Source organism: Coregonus clupeaformis, unplaced genomic scaffold (assembly GCF_020615455.1).
Source record: "Coregonus clupeaformis isolate EN_2021a unplaced genomic scaffold, ASM2061545v1 scaf0007, whole genome shotgun sequence".
NCBI classification, from domain to species: domain Eukaryota; kingdom Metazoa; phylum Chordata; class Actinopteri; order Salmoniformes; family Salmonidae; genus Coregonus; species Coregonus clupeaformis.
The window spans coordinates 1,487,274-1,506,498 of record NW_025533462.1 but is presented as its reverse complement, the minus strand read 5'-3'; the positions used below and the strand labels follow the sequence as shown (position 1 = coordinate 1,506,498).

Genomic DNA, 19,225 nt, shown 5'->3' with positions numbered 1-19,225 from the left:
GCGTGTGTGTGTGTGAGTGTGTGAGTGTGTGAGTGTGTGAGTGTGTGAGTGAGTGAGTGTGTGAGTGAGTGAGTGTGTGAGTGTGTGAGTGTGTGAGTGTGTGAGTGAGTGTGTGAGTGAGTGAGTGAGTGAGTGAGTGAGTGAGTGAGTGAGTGAGTGAGTGTGTGAGTGAGTGAGTGAGTGAGTGCATGTGTGCTAAGGTGAGGAGAGACAGTGCAGGTGGTCAGTCCAGTACGAGTGTTCAGCAGTCTGATGGCTTGTAGATAGAAACAGTCTCTGAGACTGTTGGTATCAGACCTCATGCTCCGATACCATCTACCCTACAGTAAGGGAGTGAACAGCTCGTGGCTGGGGTGTGTGGGGTCCTTGACGATGCTGCAGGACTTCCTCAGGCACCGTTTCCAGTAGACGTCCTGGATGGGTGGGAACACGGCCACAGTGATGTACTGGGCCGTCTTCACCACCCACTGGAGGGCCTTGTGGTCGTGGACGGAGCAATTCCCACACCAGGTTGTGATGCAACCAGTCAGGATGCTCTCGATGGTGCAGCGGTAGTATTTGGAGAGGACCCGGGGTGGCATGACAGATTTCTTCAGCCGCCATAGGAAGTAGACGAGTGGTGGTGTTGTTGATCCATGTCAAGTCCTCGGTGATGTGGACGCCGTGGAACTTAAACTGATTACTTTCTTTACTGCAGTCCCGTTGATGTGGATTGGAGCATGTTACTTCCTCTGCTTCCTGAAGTCAACAATCAACTCCTTTGTTTTACTGACGTTGAGTAAGAGGTTGCTGTCCTGGCTGACTCATCGTTATTGGTTATCAAGCCTACAACCGTGGTGTCGTCAGCAAACTTGATGATGGAGTTGATGTCGTACAAAGCCACTCAGTAGTGGGCGAACAGGTAGTAAAGCAGAGGACTGAGGACACAACCCTGGGGGGCCTCTGTGTTAAGAGTCAGTGTGGAGGAGGTGTTGTTGCCAATCCTCACAGCCTGTGGTCCTCTGTAGCTCAGTTGTTAGAGCATGGCGCTTGTAACGCCAGGGTAGTGGGTTTGATCCCCGGGACCACCCATACGTAAAAATGTATGCACACATGACTGTAAGCCGCTTTGGATAAAAGCGTCTGCTAAATGGCATATTATATTATATTATATTATTATAAGTCCAGGATCAGTTGCAGAGGGTGGTGTCCAGACCCAGGGCTCTGAGCTTGGGGACGAGCTTGGAGGGAACAATAGTGTTGAATGCTGAACTGTAGTCAATGAACAGCATTCTCACATAGGTGTTCCTCTTGTCCAGATGTGTTAGGGCCATGTGAATAGCTCCTCTCACCATCTCCTCTCACCATCTCTAGCCTGTCACATTTACTAGCTATTAATAGCCTCTGACATAATAGCAGGACCTTGGCCTCCTGACACTCTGATCCGCACAGCTTGTCCAATTAAGCGGCTCCTGCTGATTCCTGTCTGAACTGTATGGAGACTAGGTCCGCCTCTAATCTGATAGAACCGTGTTCCCACTCATCTCTAAATTACATTACATTTCCTTTGATGAATGTCAATAAGAAACTTTTCCATCGATTAATATGCAATTCTGGACTGTGGAGGTGTGCATGGGGGTTTTACCTCATCTGGTTTGTTCTCATATTTTTTAATTTATTGTATTGACGAATGGTGAGCTGCTGTGCCAGTGAATACGAATAGATATCACAACAATTGGGCAGATGAAAAAGCTCACAAAGGACAGCCCTGCAGTCCTAAATAAACACAGGATTTCTAACTGAGCCGGTCATATACAGTGAGGGAAAAAAGTATTTGATCCCCTGCTGATTTTTTACATTTGCCCACTGACAAAGACATGATCAGTCTATAATTTTAATGGTTGGTTTATTTGAACAGTGAGAGACAGAATAACAACAAAAAAATCCAGAAAAACGCATGTCAAAAATGTTAGAAATTGATTTGCATTTTAATGAGGGAAATAAGTATTTGACCCCCTCTCAATCAGAAAGATTTCTGGCTCCCAGGTGTCTTTTATACAGGTAACGAACTGAGATTAGGAGCACACTCTTAAAGGGAGTGCTCCTAATCTCAGCTTGTTACCTGTATAAAAGACACCTGTCCACAGAAGCAATCAATCAATCAGATTCCAAACTCTCCACCATGGCCAAGACCAAAGAGCTCTCCAAGGATTTCAGGGACAAGATTGTAGACCTACACAAGGCTGGAATGGGCTACAAGAGAATCGCCAAGCAGCTTGGTGAGAAGGTGACAACAGTTGGTGCAATTATTCGCAAATGGAAGAAACACAAAATAACTGTCAATCTCCCTCGGCCTGGGGCTCCATGCAAGATCTCACCTCGTGGAGTTGCAATGATCATGAGAACGGTGAGGAATCAGCCCAGAACTACATGGGAGGATCTTGTCAATGATTTCAAGGCAGCTGGGACCATAGTCACCAAGAAAACAATTGGTAACGCACTACGCCGTGAAGGACTGAAATCCTGCAGCGCCCGCAAGGTCCCCCTGCTGAAGAAAGCACATATACAGGGCCGTCTGAAGTTTGCCAATGAACATCTGAATGATTCAGAGGAGAACTGGGTGAAAGTGTTGTGGTCAGATGAGACCAAAATGGAGCTCTTTGGCATCAACTCAACTCGCCGTGTTTGGAGGAGGAGGAATGCTGCCTATGACCCCAAGAACACCATCCCCACCGTCAAACATGGAGGTGGAAACATTATGCTTTGGGGGTGTTTTTCTGCTAAGGGGACAGGACAACTTCACCGCATCAAAGGGACGATGGACGGGGCCATGTACCGTCAAATCTTGGGTGAGAACCTCCTTCCCTCAGCCAGGGCATTGAAAATGGGTCGTGGATGGGTATTCCAGCATGACAATGACCCAAAACACACGGCCAAGGCAACAAAGGAGTGGCTCAAGAAGAAGCACATTAAGGTCCTGGAGTGGCCTAGCCAGTCTCCAGACCTTAATCCCATAGAAAATCTGTGGAGGGAGCTGAAGGTTCGAGTTGCCAAACGTCAGTCTCAAAACCTTAATGACTTGGAGAAGATCTGCAAAGAGGAGTGGGACAAAATCCCTCCTGAGATGTGTGCAAACCTGGTGGCCAACTACAAGAAACGTCTGACCTCTGTGATTGCCAACAAGGGTTTTGCCACCAAGTACTAAGTCATGTTTTGCAGAGGGGTCAAATACTTATTTCCCTCATTAAAATGGAAATCAATTTATAACATTTTTGACATGCGCTTTTCTGGATTTTTGTTGTTGTTATTCTGTCTCTCACTGCTCAAATAAACCTACCATTAAAATTATAGACTGATCATGTCTTTGTCAGTTGGCAAACTTACAAAATCAGCAGGGGATCAAAATACTTTTTTCCCTCACTGTATAGGTTTTGCTCTTCATTCGTCAAATGTATGCTTGAGTTTACATCAACGTTTACATCAGACTGGACAGATTCACTCAGCCATGGCAACGAGACGTCACCTTTAGCCTTGAGGCGATTTAAGGATAATGGATAATTTAAGGATAATCACAGAATCACTTCGGTATCACAATTACATTTACATTTTAGTAATTTAGCAGATGCTCTTATCCAGAGCGACTTACAGTTAGTGAGTGCATACATTTTCATACTGGCCCCCCGTGGGAAACGAACCCACAACTCTGGCGTTGCAAGCGCCATGCTCTACCAACTGAGCTACAGGAGATAAAATCATCTAACATTTCCTCAAAATTGGCCTCACAGTTTTCCTCAAAGCTAAATTGGCCATGACAGGAGTGTGTAGTGTGTAGTGTGTAGCAGGCTGGGAAGACGGAAAGCCATGTGCCTTGTGTGTTTAAAGCAGTGATGGTGCTGTGTCAAGTCAAGTCAGCCCAAAGCATCCCCATTTATTTTCCCCAGTCCCCACATGCCTTCTCTCACAGCCCCGGTGTAGAGGAGCATTATGCCCCATGACGTCTGATGCTTCTCTGCGTCAGTATACTCAGAACAGATTGCGTTCCTACAGCGACTATTAGTAAAATCAACTGCAGAGCAATTACAACTCTCAGTGGCTTGTGGTGTAGCTTAGCTTTACGCTGTTTCACCTAATGCGCCGATCCCCCTTCGGTCCTCTAAGCTTATTAATTAATATTCATTTCACGAGAGCAGGGGGAGAGAAGACCCTTTTTGTTATGCTTAAGTCATTCACAGGGAGGACCCCTGCATTAGCGAAGTAGCAGGCTGTGGACGGCCGTTAATTTGGGTTAATCGAAAAGATTTGCAGACGTCAACATTTGTTACTCCGTGGCAACTCCAGGAAATCACAACCACATACTGGCTATGTTTTATGAAGTGCCAGCATTCTGTCTCAATAACATGAAACCTATTAGGGCCATACTTGCGAACATTAGAAAAAGTTTTTCTCCGTCTCAAAATGCGCATCAGCCAATAAAAATCGTTGACGTAGTTACATGTGATCAAACGCTACATTTTAACTGTTTCCATTACACAACCTGGCACATTTAGCACTATGCTAATCTGAGCAGGTGGCAGTAATTATTTCCTGTAACAAATATTGCATATATCCACCAACCAATGGTATTTTCTTAAAAATAGGTAATGTAAGATTCGAATCCTTCCCACAATCTGCGACAATTAAGTGGAGCTAGGCACTCTACACAGAGAGATATTTGACCAGTCAGTCATACACACATTGCTTTGGTTAAAGAGCATGCTGTTGGACTTTTAATGATGCTTTCATGAAGTCTTGGATCACATCCAACTTTGTCAACGATTTAATTGGCTGATACGGAATTTGAACCCAATATAATCACGGCCAGCTGTGCAGGTTAGCACAGGGCTAAGCCTGTCAGGTTATCTGATGGGAACAGCTAACAACTACGTAGATGATTTTAATTAGCCAAATGCGCATTTTGACACAGAGAAAAAAGTTAAAACGTCTTCTAATGTTCGCATGTATGGCACCGGTAGGTTCTTCCTGGTTCACTGAAGAGGGACATTTTTCAGGAGCCCTGACTGTGACTGTTATTCATACTTGATTATTTTATTCAATTTATTCAACCAGTTATTCTCAAGGAGTTATTCTCAAATCCCTTGAGAGTAAACATAACTTCACAAAAGTTGCCCTTTTCTCCAGTAAATCAGATACAGCTGGAGGAGTGGAATCCCTAGGGAGATGATACTGTTTGTTTCAGTCAAATAGCGATTGGGAGAAAATCTCCTCAGAGCGCTCAGAATTCCCTTAGAGTGAGCAAGTTGTTTAAAAAGACCAAAGACTCCAGAGCTTAGTGTGTATGTGTGTGTGTGAGTGGCAGAATACCTGACCACTGTGACTGACCCAAAATTAAGGAAATATTTGACTATGTACAGACTCAGTGAGCATAGCCTTGCTATTGAGAAAGGCTGCCGCGGGCATACCTGGCTCTCAAGAGAAGACAGGCTATGTGCACACTGCACACAAAATTAGGTGGAAACTGAGCTGCACTTCCTAACTTCCTGCCAAATGTATGACCATATTAGAGACACATACAGATTACACAGACCCACAAAGAATTCGAAAACAAATCCAATTTGGATAAACTCCCATATCTATTGGGTGAAATATCACAGTGTGCAAACATAGCAGCAAGATTTGTGACCTGTTGCCACAAGAAAAGGGCAACAAGTGAAGAACAATCACCATTGTAAATACAACCTATATTTATGTTTATGTATTTTCCTTTTTGTACTTTAACTATTTGCACATCATTACAACACTGTATATAGACATGATATGACATTTGAAATGTCTTTATTCTTTTGGAACTTTTGTGAGTGTAATGTTTACTGTATAATTTTTTATTGTTTATTTCACTTTTGTTTATTATCTATTTCACTTGCTTTGGCAATGTAAACATATGTTTCCCATGCCAATAAAGCCCTTAAATTGAATTGAATTGAATTGAAAGAGAGACAGAGAGACAAAGAGAGAGAGAGAGAGCAGAGTGTTTATGACCACGAGTGTCATGTGAATGTGCATAGTGTGTGATGAAATAAGCTATCTTATACGCACTAATGGAAAGAACGGTAGGAAATTGTGTCAAAGCTATCATGGCTTACAGGTTTCAGTGTGAATATTCCCCACACACCATGCTCTATGTTTAAAGAGAACAGAGGGCCAGCCGTATGCTTAAAATGTACCAAAGAGCTGTCAATAGACCGTAATGGAAAAATATGTCACCCAAGCAGACAAATAAACATCTTAAGCATAGGCTGATTTTCACATTGATGCAAATTTACTACTGTATATTTCAGTGGAGTAGCTGAGTGAATGAAATGAGAGGGATACTGAATGTTCCAAAATTATCCTCCACTGAGTGATGCTCAAGCTGTGAAGTTAGACGAGGCAGGTGGGACGGGAGCGAGCACTAAACATCCATTAACACCAACACAGCCCTCGGCCGTGATGCTCACATAATGAACAGCCGCTGACAAAGCCTCAGCTGGTGTAACAACACCAGGAAGCCAGACAAAGATCAAAAGGCTAATGTTCCCATGACAACATAATGCCTGTCATCAAGAGAAAGGGATTATGATTTCTAATGCACAGGTTGTCGACTGGAGTCCAGATCTTGGTTTTGGGAATAAACCTGGCTACGTTCCAATGTCCACATAAGAACACCTGCCCACAAGACATTGCTTCATTCTAAGTAGTGTGTTAGTGTGGCTATGTCTCTCTGCTAGGTGCAAGTCAGTTCAAGTGCAGTGAATGCTGAGCTAAGATATAAACAAGTCCTGTCTTTACTGACTAATAAAAGAAATTGGTTGATTTTTAATTCAGGATGTTGTTAAGCACAACAGAGTTCCTTGGCAGTGCTTCAGATTGGCGCCAAAACTAGTTGACGTAACCAACTGCAGCGTTCGCACGATTAACAAATCCCACACCGGTTCCCTCGAGGGGCGGGGGGGGAGAGAGAGAAAGATGAGTGAGCGGACATAGTGATTCTACAGCATCAGACAGGTGTATGAAGTGGAAGCGTCACCCAAGGGCAGATTCAGAGTGACAGGGAAAATCTCCCAACGGGATTAGCTAGGTCTTGCATAACTGCTGAATTGTTTTCTTGGGGGAAAGCCCACCTCTCAGCAGCTCCAAAACCAGGCAATATGTGCACTGAGTGGTATGCAACAGGATTTAGGCAGAAAAGTGTGTGAAGACGCTGTTCGATAATCAAGCACAGGCTGTGAAAAAAGCCTCCATCGATCTAAGCAAAAAACATCAATATCAGGACAGCTTCACCTGTATATATAATGGAGCTACAAAATCTAGAATCACAGGAACCACATAAGAAATAACACTAAGTGCCAGGGGCTGGTCTAGTGGTAGTGCTGCCACCGCTGGAACACATATGTCCCTAGAGGCAATGGTTCGATCCCCCTTTCCACCACACAATTTAACTCATATTCCTCTCTTATAACTGCCCTGTCAATAAAACAAAATACCCCCCCCCTGAAAAAAAAGAAAGGACCCTAAAACAATTAATAAAATTATGAAATGACTACAACATTTTGCCCACCTGACTAAAACAGACTGTTGTCATTAACTGGGGTTACCATCATTGTCTGTAACAGGTTTAGACACCATTTTTAAAAACCTTTATTTAACAAGGCAAGTCAGTTAAGAACATATTCTTATTTACAATGACGGCCTACACCGGCCAAACCCAGACGACGCTGGGCCAATTGTGCGCTGCTCTATAGGACTCCCAATCACGGCCGGTTGTGATACAGCCTGGAATCGAACCACGGGTTCTGTAGTGACACCTCAAGCGCTGAGATACAGTGCCTTAGACCACTGCGCCACTCGGGAGCCCGCAGTTACAGGAAGTCCCGTAACCATTGCTAATGGTAACCATTGCATAATCGCAATCAGAAAGTGCTAATCATATTTCATGCTCCCATAGACTAGTGCAGGATTATCTGAGGGTATAATCAGCAATGCTTACAAACACAGTGTGCAATTACTGTGAGCAATTGCAGCGGTAGAAATGTAGAGGGTAAACATTGGAATGCTTTGCTGTGTGTGAAGGCGTCTACCATTGTCAAATATTCAGACAAATTGGGGTGGTTGCTTAATACAGTCTAATCGTTTAACTGCAAATGTAGACAAATGATGCAGAGGGCTAAACCACTTCAGGAAACTCTAATCCCACTTTAGAGGAAAATGCAGACAGAGTGAAAACCCCCCATTTCCCCTGTTGTTAGGCTACTTTGTCTCTGCCCTCTCAAATCATTACATCGTCTATCTCTGTAAAAAAAAAAAAAATTGTGGCTTTGTCTAATCTCACACGCTGCGTGGTCCAACATGATGCTCCTGTTGAATATTTAATGCTCCGTCCCGGCCAAGGGAGTTAATTAATTAACATGAATTTCTTACCCGCCTCACAGCCACGGCTGAAAAAAGGAGATGGGATGCCAGAAGTGGATTCCCTGAGGGGATGTGAAAGTCTGGAACAAACTCAAAGGAAATCATTCGACATTTAGCTCTAATCAAGTGGTCTACCAAGGCTTTACATACACAAACATGTCACCTCGGTGTTTGATAGATTGTTAGATTGTATTGTTAGTACATAAGCGTGGACACTTCATGCACGCTCAACCACTTATGGATGTGTGGAAGAATACCCTTCTCAGGGAAATGTGTGCAGGCATGCCAGAGATCAGGAACAGAAACATTTACATCATTTAGCAGACGCTCTTATCCAGAGCAATTAGGGTTAAGTGCCTTGCTCAAGGGCACATCGACAGATTTTTCACCTAGTCGGCTCAGGGATTAGAACCAGCGACCTTTCGGTTACTGGCACAACAATGACTAAAATGTAAAATGAGGCAGGTGCGAGGAGCTATAGGAGGACAGGCTCATCGTAATGGCTGAAATGGAACATGTGGTTTCCATATGTTTGATACCGTTCCACTTATTCTATTCTAGCCATTCCAATGAACCTGTCCTCCTATAGATCCCCCCACCAGCCTCCTCTGGACCACATATTGTTTCATGACATGTTAACCTCTCACCATTACAATAAAAGGGGAGGTTAGCATATTTGGGGGGGGGGGGTTGATATTTATGCCGCTGTAACTTTCTCACTAATCATTATTCACAATTCATTCAGGACTACCCGTAATCATAGCAGCATCCACATTAATGTAGAAGTGTTTAGAAATATATTATATTCTTATTTACAATAAAAGTGACTACAAAATACATTATTTACCATTCATTTCTATTGGGCACAAAATAATCTAAAACACAACCAAAACAACCAGCAAATGCATCCAACAAGTTTGTAGAGTTACAAGCTTGATGTAATCATTGCGTGCTAGGAATATGGGACCAAATACTAAACCTTTGACTACTTTAATACACATAAGTGAATTTGTCCCAATACTTTTGGTCCCCTAAAATGGGGGGGACTATGTACAAAAAGTGTTGTAATTTCTAAATGGTTCACTCGATATGGATGAAAATACCCTCAAATTAAAGTTGACAGTCTGCACTTTAACCTCATTGTCATTGTATAATTTCAAATCAAAAGTGCTGGAGTACAGAGCCAAAACAACAACAAATCTGTCACTCACTGTCCCAATACTTTTGGAGCTCATTATCTGTTTTCACATTCATGCCTGCTTCATATGCTTACACCGCCATCTTCATGCATCGCCATCTAGCCATGAGCCACCATTATGAGATCTCACTGTATGTGGCTAGTGGCTATAGTTTAGAGCCAGCTGTAGACTAACAGTTAGCATTACAGAGACAGATGGAAGGTGCATGTTTACCAAAAACGTTTCCTAAAAAACGTTATGGATGTTACATTGCCTGTCCCAATCACAGCCCCTATGTTGTAGAGCATTCAAATATACCCTCGATTGGGCCTACATCAACAAAATACTTAATTGCACAGAAACAAATTGTTCATAACCCCATGTTGCTCCTCAGGGTTAGGGGAGGGACACAGTTGAACCACCATCAAATTTAATTGACAAAAACATTTTACATTTTCATCAACAGCTTGGTAGGGTTGTGGGAAAGTTCATTTGACTACAAATGTCTTCATTGGCTCATTAAACTTTCTGAATTGCTCTCTAATTATCCAAGTCCAAGATCTAGCAGCAGGCTGTATTTACTGTTCGTCAAATAAATATCTTCAAACATGTTCTCACTGTCTTACTCAGTGTGAAAAGCCGTGCTAGCAGGTGTCTTACATTTCTTGACTTTAAACTCTTATTAGCTAGCTGCCTCCTTGTCTACAGGGCTGCCTCATTTAAATATATCGGCAACAATTTTTTGCCAAAAGCTATGTTCTATCCAGGGCCGGCGCCAGAACAAATCAGTTGGACAGGCCTTTGATTTCCATATCTAAAAGTTAAAATTCAACTATGGCTAGAGCAGCAGCCTCTGCCATATGGACACATTGATACACAGTGATCCATTGGCGGCTAAAGGAAGGACAGCATTGAACTCAGAGATAGCCTATAGGCCAATGCAGCAATAGGCCTATAACTTTCATCATCAACTAAGTAAAGGCCTAAAGCCGACACATAAAAACAGTAGAAAATATTCTGAAGAAAATTCTGTTTTTTTCAATCTGGATATATGGGATCATCAGATCATGATATTTTGCTCTTTCACACTGAGGCTTGGTGATTATCGAGGCCGTATTTTTGCCACACACCCCTCCCCTTCTTCTTGATGCAACATTTTTAATTATACCCAAAGCACATTATCTTCACACAATTTTAGACGCTTTCACTGACAGCCACAACTCAATCAGCTAGACCTATTGCCACGCTCACTACCCAAATTGAAGGCTTCCCAACTAGGCATAGGCCTATACACTTGTGATTTGAAACAATCCACAGCTATCTTTGAAAAATAACCTAATGATCCTCTGTGGCTAAGTCATGCTCCCAGGTGAAGTATTTTGAATGATTTTATTTAGACAGGCGTAATTATGTAATTTTGTCAAAACATAAATGTACTATAGGGCAATCCAGCATCCTAACAGTGCACTGTGCACCTGCCAACATTAATTTCCAATTCACAAGAGGCTGAAACCAGAGATCTGTATATGATGATTAAACACTCACGTCTCCGTCCTAACAATGGGATTCTTTGTTCCAAAGGTGGGAAGGCAGGTGACAAGTTTAGGTCTGCATATTATTCCCATAGAAACGCCTTGGGCTTATTCTGGTAGATTTTGGCGAGAGTGAGCCCTCTTGCTTCGCCTCTTCCTCTCTGCTGAAGCTATATCACCGGAGAAAGCATCTGAGCGAGCTGAACAGCGCCCCTCTGTCTAAGTTAACCTCCCAAGTGGCGCAGTGGTCTAAGGCACTGCATCGCAGTGCTAGCTGTGCCACTAGAGATCCTGGATAAGAGCGTCTGCTAAATGACTAAAATATAATATAAAATATAAGCATACGTAGCCCATGTATCTGATAATGACTGGATGGAAATAGTATGACATGCCAGACAGTGATTCATAGCTTATTAGGGTGGTGCACTCCTTTTGCAATTTCTCATACAATAATCTTGAGGTCTGACAGAATAGTGCCTTCCCTCCCCTTTCGAATATTATATATTGTATTAATATTATATTATATATATATATATATATATGTGTGTGTGTGTGTGTGTTTTAAAATGATAACCCTTGACAGCTGCTTTTAGCTGGTGGAATCGCCCCCTTGTCGCATGCCTAAAACCTTCACGTGATTTGAACGTCTCCAATCGTTGGTATGACGTACTTGCGCTTCCAAATCACAGTGGATTCTGCATGCTCAAAGATTGCTCAAAGAAAAGTTACTCAAATAAACTTTGCATGCTCCAAGAAAACTTGTGTAGTGAAATACTTGGGTAATGTCTACTAGTACTACAACTTTATTATATTATTATTATTAACTTTACCTAAAAAGATTTACAGTTGTTCAGAAATAGAGAAAAAACGTCAGGAAACCTTCAAAAAAAGACGTGCATACGAAACATCAACACTAAAAAAGGTATCCATTCAATTCACTCGTCTTTGATTCTCATCAGTACACAGCCCTGGGGATGTCTGTGCACAGTCATGCTGATAACTGCTTTTTCATTGCTGTGCAGAACACCATTGACTTCCCTGTTGGACCGGAGGGAGCATGTAAAACTGTTTTTTTTTGTTATCTCTAATCCCAATTCTATCCAAATGTTATTAAAAGCCAGCCTACAGCTTGCAACTGTTCAGCGAGTGAGAACTGCAGGCAGCCCAAGTGTCACAAGCTGATGTGAATGCGGTGTTGGAGTCAGGCGCAGGACACAGAAGCTTAGTCGAAACGACTTTAATTGTCACAAAGACAATAACAAAAATAACGGGCCTCAAACACAGGAGGCGAGCGATTACGCAAACAGTGCGTAAAAACACTAACAACTAGAGCACAAATAGATTCACCAACGGACAGGCGGACAACAACACACAACTGCAAACAAAACCAAAGGAAACTTATAGGTGACATAATCAATACATAAGACGAAACAGGTGCACCAACAAGACAAAACCAAACAAACATAGAGAACATCAAGCGGAAACAGCTAGTACTCCGGGGACGACGAACGCCGAAGCCTGCCCGAACAAGGAGGAGGAGCAGTCTCGGCGGAATTCGTGACAGTATCCCCCCCTTGACGCACGGCTCCAGCCGTGCGCCGACCCCGGCCCCGGGGACGGCCAGGAGGACGTGGAGCAGGGCGCGTAGGATGACTACGGTGGAACTCAGTCAGGAGGGATGGATCTAAAATGTCCCTCCTAGGCACCCAGCACCGTTCCTCCGGACCGTACCCCTCCCACTCCACGAGATATTGTAGACCCCCCATCCGACGTCTCGAATCCACGATGGACCGGACTGAGTACGCCGGAGCCCCCTCGATGTCCAGTGGGGGCAGAGAGGTCTCTCTTATCTCACTGTCCTGGAGTGGACCAGCTACCACCGGCCTGAGGAGAGACACATGGAACGAGGGGTTAATGTGATAGTCATTAGGCAGTTGCAACTTGTAACACACCTCGTTCAATCTCCTCAGGACTTTAAATGGCCCTACAAACCGCTGGCCAAGCTTCCGGCAGGGCAGGCGAAGGGGCAGGTTTCGAGTCGAGAGCCAGACTCGATCTCCAGGTGCGTATACAGGACCCTCACTGCGGTGGAGATCGGCGCTCGCCTTATGCCTGCGGATGGCCCGCTGCAGATGTACGTGTGCAGCGTTCCACGTCTCCTCCGAGCGCCGAAACCACTCATCCACCGCAGGAGCCTCGATCTGGCTCTGATGCCATGGTGCCAGAACCGGCTGATACCCTAACACGCACTGGAAAGGGGTCAGGTTAGTAGAGGAGTGGCGAAGAGAGTTCTGAGCCATCTCTGCCCAGGGGATATACCCCGACCACTCCTCCTGCCAGCCCTGGCAATATGATCTCAGAAACCTACCCACATCCTGGTTCACTCTCTCCACCTGCCAATTACTCTCAGGGTGGAAACCCGAGGTAAGGCTAACTGAGATCCCCAAGCATTCCATGAACGCCCTCCAGACTCTAGAGGTGAATTGGGGACCCCGATCAGACACTACATCCTAAGGAACCCCTGACACCCGGCTGCGGTGCCATCATACGCCCTCGGGAGTGAGAGCCGAATCCCACTGGATTCCGGAGCTGGTCTGGTGGGGCTGGCCGATGGTGGTGGTAATGTAGGAGGAGGTGTGGGCACGCCTCCCCTTTCCCATCGGCGCAGGGTGTTCATCACCTCCTGCATGGCGGAGCCGAGTTGCTGGATCCTGGCGTCCTGGCAGCTGACCCGATCCTCCAGCGACTCGGTCGCCGCCGCTGCTCCTGCTGACTCCATAGTATGGTGTGTTGTTCTGTCACAAGCTGATGTGAATGCGGTGTTGGAGTCAGGCGCAGGACACAGAAGCTTAGTCGAAACGACTTTAATTGTCACAAAGACAATAACAAAAATAACGGGCCTCAAACACAGGAGGCGAGCGATTACGCAAACAGTGCGTAAAAACACTAACAACTAGAGCACAAATAGATTCACCAACGGACAGGCGGACAACAACACACAACTGCAAACAAAACCAAAGGAAACTTATAGGTGACATGATCAATACATAAGACGAAACAAGTGCACCAACAAGACAAAACCAAACAAACATAGAGAACATCAAGTGGTAGCAGCTAGTACTCCGGGGACGACGAACGCCGAAGCCTGCCCGAACAAGGAGGAGGAGCAGTCTCGGCGGAATTCGTGACACCAAGCTGCTGTGAGACTTCCTATCCAGCTGGTTCATCTGCTGCTGTCCTCTTTCCATTGTGCACAGAACAATTAGTGCAGAGGAAAAAATGCACATGAGATTGCTCGACTCCACCAAAGGTTAGCGAAAGTCTTTGTGTCATTGGGCCTCCATTCTTCCTCCATAAGGAACAAAACATGTATGCTAAAATAGATTTTCCCATCAGAAACCATTAAGTATTCACACACCACTCTTGCTAGTTATTTACTCACACTCTCTACACACCCACGCACACACACCACACGCACACACACACGCACAGTTTCTAGACTCTAGTCTAAAAGATGTGTCAGGCGTAATTAAGTATATAACTAGCACCTTAATTAAGATTTAACAAATGTCGTGTTGAGGATGGAAACGTTCAGCGCACTGGCTCTAGGGAGAGAGACACCTAGTAAAGGTCATCAGGGGAGCACAGACTATTATCATATGAAGTGTGAATGAACGCGTGAACAATAACACACCATAGCCCATAAACACAACACAATACACAGCATGCTCTGATTTCTCCTGCCTCCTTTCTAAAGACTGGATTGTTCCCTACAGCCAGTCTGCTAAGTTATAAGGTATTAGTTCCCTCATGTTCCCCGTCTCCCGCGGGAGCGAAGGAAGTGGACAGACTGAAAGCAACGACGCTCTATTTTTTATTTCCGCTTTAAACAGAATCCCAGCTGGATGAGGGGCGCAAAATGATGCGCTTCATCTCCTTATTAACATTTATATGACTTTAAGAGGTGACTAAGTAGCTTTTCATTCAGACCTCATACTGGTGCAATTAGAGATAAAGTAAAGCGGGATGGGAAAAACACAATTTTGATCAAAGTGTTTAATGAACTCCCTCGCCTCTCCTTTCTTAGGCCAGATCATTTAGAAAAAGGTTGAAACAGCTTTTTTTTTTAAAGCTTAACCACTTGGGACATAAAAATATATATTGATATTTGTTGTCCTGAAGTCTGCATAGAAACTGTGCCATCACAGGACAACATCACAAACCACTGAACTGTGAACTGAGCTAGGGAACTAACCCAGTGAGAACATTGGATGTTATGGAAGTAGCTTAGTGCAGCTCAACAAGGAATAAAACAAATACATAATCTGAAGATGAAAGTGAACACCAACCACAGGTGAAATATGTCCTAGTCCCTGTTTCAAGTCATCAATCATCCCTCTCAGGATTGACCCCCACATGGTTACTGTTTAGGCTGCAGTAGCCCACAATGTCAAATAGTAAGTGATACAATTGATAGATTTAAAATCTTTATAGGTAACATAGGCTTAGGAGGGTTAATAGTGTATTATAACCATGGTATGAAGTCCTGGTCCCCTGGAAATCCAGTTGATTAACAACCCTATCAGCATACCCTCCAATAATGGTATAGTACCGAAAGACCAACATCAGCATCAATATACAAAAAATATACTCATCACCAGTGGAGCAAAAGACAGCGTCACCACATGGGTAGAGCTCGGGCACTCAAAAGTAGAAGTATGAACAAACCTGTGAGTGAACGCACACGCGCAGAGTATTCAGAGTATGTGATGGACGCATTCAATATTTGATGCGTCAATTTCTTCAAGGCTGCATGGATACACTTTATCATGAAACCTGTTTAGGTTTTACTAATTTACCCGAGAGCCATGACTCAATCCACAGCGCATCAGCCAGGGGCGGTGTGTTCATTAGGGCGATATGGGCGACGCACTGCCAAACGGGAAAAGGAAGGGATTTTTTTTCTAATCAATTATATCACGGCAACAGTAGTTCAGTGTTCTAATCTAGACGCCTGATCTGCCAATAAATGTCCAATCATGCTAAAGTCGTGCTTCAAATGTCCCTGCCCGTTTTGGGGCGATTTCAGTCAGGTTGAAAATCGCCCAGAAGTCTCTCATAGCCTCTAATGTAAAATATTTTTTTTTCAAATATCTGACCTTTCAATACAATCTCTATGGGTTTCTGAGGGCTTGCACTTACGCGCTTTCGTCATACGTAACGTAACGATGAACGTAACTAAGAAACTACTCTTTCACCCTGAAGGCGGCAAGGCAGTAACGGACATGCACCATCTTTCAGAAAAGATTAAGAAACATGAGCTGTCAAAGACCCACATGGATAGCTGTTTGAGATTGTCTGCTTTTGGGAGAGTGAATATTGCCACTCAACTGGATGAGGGATACAGGCTAGCTGTCCGCCGCCACAACGATGAGGTTAGCAACAGCAGAGTCGTGAACACTGTCTACGAGAATCGAGACGACCTCATAGAATGTTTTGAAGCCATCCGGACGGGTTCATTGGGTTCATTTGACCAGCACACCTTGAGAGAGGCAGCTGGCTACGTGAGGATACTACATGATGAAGATTTAATTTTTTTCCTGCGGCTTTTTCACAAAATCATGCCCCACGTCGACATTCTGTACCAGAAGCTACAGAAGAAGGACATCGACGCTGTGTTTATCAAACGTGCCCTCGACAGCTTCACAAGCAAGTGCAGGCCATAAGGTAAGATTAAACAATATCAAAAAATGTGGTAAAAGCTCTTGTTGATCCTGCAATCTGAACAAATACCAAGATGCTGTATTTTCAGCTGATATTTCATTTGTTTATGGAAATGCATATTGTTTATGCAGTGTTGAGGAATGTGAAAGAACACCCTTGATTATTTTTACTGTGATAACTTATTTTGCTTTTGTAAGCCAACACTTTTGAGATCAGTCAATAAATGCTTCTGGTATTGACTTATATGCTGCCCCTGTCTTCATGTTGTTGCTGGACATATCTTTTTAAAAATGTGTGTAGGTCACCTAAATCATCAGAAAAATTGCCCCCCCTGAGAATTTTTTCAGGAGCCGCCACTGGCATCAGCACAGCGGTTGGTAATCCCCTTCCCAAGGGGTGCATCGACACCTCATGCAGTAGACTCTGTGGCATGTAGCTCTCATTGGTAAATAAACAGTATGGGACGAAGCGACTGGTGCTATATTTCTCAATTTGGAAAGTGTAGCTTCAGTTGGTTAAGCATTAAATCGCGTCTGTTTGGGGACTTGTTCATAACGATAAGTATTTTCTTGAAAGTATTCGGATACTACTTTTTCTGAGCGTTGAAGGGGAAAGATATCGAAATATCTGTCAATGGGTTTCAGTTCGGAAAAGAGGATGCTTCGATATACATGAACTACAAACATTGGGACCACTCTCAAGTCTTGTGAAACGCAGTATGGAGACCTTTGGAAACACCACAACATTTAGATGCCTGCTGTTATCTTTCAGCACAACGAAATCTGAACAGAATGTTCGAAATGGACGTGCGTAATGGACATTTCTCGCATAACTTTGTAGGGACCTGGACACTCATTAGTTAGCTTACCATTCACTGCTCATAGGAGGACGAAAAGAGGAAATTATTCTGTTTCAAAATTGAAAACCATGGTAAGTAGACTATGTATGAAAGCATTTGACCTGTTATGTTATAATGTGCAGCCGTGCGGTCTCCGTTGCCATTACGCGCTGGTAATTGAAGATACACTGATTCTGAGTGCCTAAAATAAGATCTGGTCTGCTACTTGAATTTCCACGATAGAGCTTATCAAGAAATTAAATAGGAAGCATGAATTTGCATGAAGTTGTGACAGTTTTGTAAAACCACATCAGTTCGTAGTCAGGGCTATCCAGATTTGTTCCAATTCTGACTCAAAGAGCAAACAACGCAAAACACATGAAGTTAAATAGGTGTTAAATAGGTGCATTCAATTCAGTCATATGGAGGTGCAGTCAATTTACCATAAGCACATCTCTCAACAGAATGGGGGTCGCGTAGGTCGGGTGGGCATGGTGTAGCTGTGGGCGCGAGAGTATGTGGTCGGGTGTGCAGGTTGCGCGCGTGGGGGAACTTGCCCAAGGGTTGTTGTGTTTACGCGGCTCGCCCAAGGACGCAGTATTGTCTAAACTGGACAGTTTTGGGAAATGTATCTTGGGGAGATACAATAGCAAATCCAATAAGGTATCAGCAGAATTAGGTTTATAGGGTTTGGCAGTTCAACACCAATGATGGTTCACAGCCATTTCTCTACCCGCCCGCCCGTGCATTCAAGCCAGTGTTGCTCTCTTCAGTCATAACTTGCACCATTGCAGATCTAATCTGATGTTGGTCTGGCTGGGGTTAAGAGGTCTTTGTGCACAAACTACTGCCATGTGCTGTGTCCATGAGCAATGTTGACAGTGACCTTCAGGGGCCAGGAGAAGGACAATGACAGCAGTCTGTAAGGAGGGCATTGCTTTAGTGTCTTCATGTCATAATAATATGCTATTTAGCAGACACTTTTATCCAAAGCGACTTACAGTCATGCGTGCGTACATCTTTATGAATGGGTGGTCCCGGGGATCGAACCCACTACCCTGGCGTTACAAGCGCCATGCTCTACCAATTGAGCTACAGAGGACCACATCATCATATCATGGGATTGGTGGTGAATGGTGATTTGTTCGGACTCTGCGTATCATTACCAGGTCTTTCTACGGTGTAGTGGAGGAGCATTTTGTACCGGAGTTACATCACTGATGTAGTATGCTAGTCAAGGGCAATTCCATGGTAACAGGTCAAATGTATGTCTAACAAAAACCAATGATTGCAAAGTTAAACAAATCATACAACTATATGTACAGCACAAGGACTTCTTTTAACAATTTCCACAGAAGTTTTTACAAAAACACATTTATTTGAAAAACAGTGCAAATGCAAAGTTTGGTAACAGAATTACATTTTGTGCTGTTCTTGCCATCATTCTGTTACCAAACTTCATCTGCACTGTTCTTCAAGTAAACATGTTTTTGTACAATTCTCTGTGGAAATTGCGAAAAGTATTCCTT

At 43.8% G+C, this 19,225-nt stretch overlaps 1 protein-coding gene across 2 annotated transcripts in view; it reads left to right on the top strand.

The window, feature by feature from the left end:
- htr1d (5-hydroxytryptamine (serotonin) receptor 1D, G protein-coupled) overlaps nt 1-19,225 on the top strand; it is a 78,362-nt gene that overhangs the window by 6,234 nt on the left and 52,903 nt on the right. The window contains exon 1 of one of the 2 annotated variants that reach the window (XM_041846886.1): nt 17,333-17,788. The exons of the other annotated variant lie outside the window; for it this stretch is intronic. The gene's annotated coding sequence lies outside the window, so the exon portion shown is untranslated. Of the gene's footprint in view, nt 1-17,332; nt 17,789-19,225 lie in introns of those variants that run through there. 2 annotated transcript variants of the gene reach the window in all.